Here is a 4,048-nt window from a genome sequence, read left to right on the forward strand (position 1 = left end):
TTCCGCATTTGTTTTGCATTCTGTACAAACATGTTCACATTTGTTTAAATTGTCTTCCAGTGATCTCATGCTAGGCCCTGAGGGTTTACACCTGAGGGTACTTAGGGAGTTGAGGCTTTGTGGAGAACTGGTGAGGTTCCAATCTTCAAAATGGGTAGGAGAGGGGACATGGGGAATTACAGACCAGTTAGCCTTACGTCCATTCTGGGAAAGACAATGGAAAGGCTTATGATAGCAAGAAATCTAGTAACATTAGATAAGGAAGGGAGGTAGGCAGCCACACAACACAGCTTCTGGAAAAACAGGTCCTGCCAGATGAACCTTGTGGAATCCTATGACAAGCTTTTGAGCTGGCTAGATGGAGGGGATGCAGTGGATGTGGTATACCTGGATTTCAGCAAGGCTTTTGACAAAGTGCCCATGATATCCTGGTTGAGAAATTGAGGAGTTTTGGGATGGACCAGTGCACTGTCCAATGGATTAGGGCATGGTTGATGGAGCAAAAGCAGAGGGTAACTATTAGTAGGGAATCATCGGGATGGCAGTTGGTAATGAGTATAGTCCCCAGGGCTCTGTCCTGGTACTGATCCTGTTCAGTCTTTCCATCAATGACCTGGAAGAAAGGAAAACAAGTGTGCTGATCAAATTTGTAGACAATACTAAATTGGAGGCAGTGGCCACAACGGAGGAGCAGGTACTCCAGACCCAGAGGGATCTGGACAGACTATGGAAGTGGGCAGGAGACAACAGGATGGCGTTCAATGTGGATAAGTGCAAGGACTTGCACTTGGGGCATAGGAATAGGTGTCATAAGTACAGGATAGGGGACAAGTGGCTGGAGAGCAGCCCTTGTGAAAAGGATGACGGAGTGCTAGTTGACTGCAGACTAAACATAGTCAGCAGTGTGACGTGGCAGTCAAGAGGGCAAATGTCACCCTTGCTTGCATAGCCAGAAGTGTGGCTGCTAGAGTGAGAGAGGTATTACTACTACTCTATAAAATTCTGGATGGTCTGCAACTAGAGTATTGTATTCAGTTCTGGGCTCCACATTAGAGGAAGGGTATGGCCAGGTTAGAATCAATGCCGCATGGGGGCAACAAGGATGGTGACCAGACTGCAGTGAAAGCTATTTGAGGTGACCCAGTTCTTTGTTGATATAGCAGTTTTACTACCACGAAAAGCAAGAAGCATTGGATAGTGTAACTGTGTATGTATTCCAAAACTACTCAAGTATATGGTCTTTTCAGCCTGGAGACATGGAGACAATGAGGGTATCCAATGGTAACATTTAGGTATGTGAGGGGGTGTCACACAGAGGTGGGTAGAGACCAGTTTCCTCCCGCGGAGAAGGGCAGGACACGTTCCAATGGAGCAAAGCTTAGGGACCTAAAATTCACCTTGGATGCCAGGAAGTATTTCCCGACAATTACGACCCCAAGAGTATGGAATGGGCTCCCACGGGAGGTGGTTGAAGCCCCATCAGTGAGGGTGTTTAAGGATAGGCTTGACATGCACATGGTAGGCATGTCATGAGTGGAGCTGGCTGGAGCCAGGGGTCAGACTAGATGGCCTGGCAGACCCTTTCTGATTTGCTCTGTTTCTGTCCCTGTCCCTGTCCCTTACTCTTGGCTATGAGGACTAGGGCTGATCACAGCTGTAAGCCAACACATGTTGAAGGCCAAAGGCTTTCCACCCCAGATAAATACATTGAAAAATTCTTGTGCTTTGGCTATGCTTTTTGAATCTGTTAGGAGCCAAGCTAGCTGTGACAACAAAGCTATGTGAAGGCAACACAGCTGCTTTAGCACATTGTAAATATCAGAAGAGGGGGTAATGCAGAAGGATAAACTCTTTCCTCCCTTGCTGCTTTCCCAGTGCAAGTCACATTCCGCTGCTACAGTAGTACAAGCATGTGTGCATGTCCATTCTCCTGCTACCAATATTTTTAGGAGTAAGCAGCAGCACTGGTAGAGGGGTTGGAAGGTACATGGATTCGGACTGTGGAAGTGATGGGGACTAGCCCACCCTGGCTGGAAATTGCAGGAGCTGCAGTCCAACGCATCTGGAAGGCACCACACTGGGGAAGGCTGCTTTGTGCTCTACGATTAGATGTGCAGACCAAGTAAAACGCCTGAAAGAAAAAGTAGTGGCCGAAATATTTTGAGCCTTTTCAACAAGGAGCTAGGAAGTTAAAGCAAAATGAATATTTGCTATTTCCTTGAATGTCTCTTCCAATTTCCCTGTGGTAATAAACTCTGGTTGTGCGCACATGTGGCATTCCATGTGTCGAGTAATCTGCTTGATTTTAAATAAAGAATCTAAATGTTGGTGGTGTGCCCTTAACACAGAGAGGAATTTCCCCCACATGGAGTGGAATTTAATAGCAGCCACCACTATTAAAACAGAGAAAAACAGTTTCCAAAAATGAGTCATTCCGTTCCAAGATAATTATGCTGCTCTGCTCTACATGATATGTCACATGAATGATTTTCCTACACAGTAAGAACAATTGTGAAGGAAAAAGCACAAGAACGTTAGTGACTGAACTTGCCTCTGTTTTGCAGCAGAGACAAATACCAGGAATCCATAACTGAATTGGGAAAATTTATTTATTTATTTTATTTATATTGCAATTTATATCCTGCCTTTTTCCTACAAAGGGCTCAAGGCAGCTTACATCATGCTCGAAAACACTTTAACAGAGTTGTGTGACATGATCATATGTGGTCATTACCTTCTCATCCTCCACAAGGAAATAGTTCTCTTCTGAAAAATCGTAACATAAGGAAAGGTGCTTTACCACTCTACCCTCCAGCTCAGGTTCCTAAAATTCTTCAAGGGATGGAATGACCACCAGAGGGCAGGGGCAGGGTGAGAAAGCACAATGTTTCAACATTCTGGTAGTTACAACATTCCTGTATGAAAATTAGATGGGTTTTTAATGTTTTCTTTTTTGCAAACTAAAAACTCCCAAACATGATAACCTTTCTTCACTGGGAAGTTGCTCTAGACTCTTATACTTTTAGCTGCCCCTTTCTGTACCTTGGCCAGTTCTACAATTTATTTTGAAATGGGACAACCAAAATTGTGATAAGCATCTCAAATGCAGTCACACCATATATTTATATGAAGTATTATATAGCCAGTCATGTTTTCCGTTCATGGGGGTTAATATGGAATCTGACCTTTTCACATTACATGTCTTACAAATCCCTCTAAAAGTCCTTAAATACTCGATAGCCCCACTTTTGCAAGGGTAGCAAGACTTCACAAAAGTGAGCTCAGGATATTTGGCAGGCATTTAAGCCAGAACACCGGTTATTCTGCGAATCAACTTGCCCTTCAACTTGCAGTATAAATGGCTATGATCCCATCCACTCTTCATCTCCTCTACGGCACTGCACACCTCCCAAATCTGCTCCAGCGACCCCCCACAACCCTTCAGAGAATATTTGGCTTTGCCAGTGGATGGAAACATCCGGATTTCATTTTCAGCCTGTAAAACCAAGGCAAAATCTTGGGATTCCCCAGAAGACAGAATTCCATTTCCAGTCTGAAATCAGTCCTTAAAAAGTCTATGAAATACCTTTTGTGTGAAAACATGACTTGAAATTTAGTTCACTATTCACTGAAGAACCATGAGAATGATAGAAGTAGTTCTGGAAATATTTCAGATTAGGATTATTCACCAACGCATCCTGAATATCTTCTCTTGTTTCCTGTTATAAATGTTATTTTGAATTAAGCAGCAATGTTTCTTTAATTCTGGAATAAGAAAAAATGAACTATTTTACTATATAATTGGTACTTTTTGCAATGTATTGTACCCATCTTAAGTTGTTCACATGGAACATTATCAAAAAGTTCCATTTTCATTTTGCAGTTTGTCATTTTCCACAGGTGAATTAAAGTACCCTTTTATTCCTGTATTTTATCTTCACAAGTAATAAAGCCAGCTTTGTTTTACCTACCACTTTGTGCCCATTTTTTGGCACAGAGAAAAGTGAATTCCTATAATAAAACCTAAGTAGTCCTTTCAAAGAACACA

Source organism: Varanus komodoensis, unplaced genomic scaffold (assembly GCF_004798865.1).
Source record: "Varanus komodoensis strain SLA01 unplaced genomic scaffold, ASM479886v1 scaffold11, whole genome shotgun sequence".
Classification (NCBI taxonomy): Eukaryota; Metazoa; Chordata; class Lepidosauria; order Squamata; family Varanidae; genus Varanus; species Varanus komodoensis.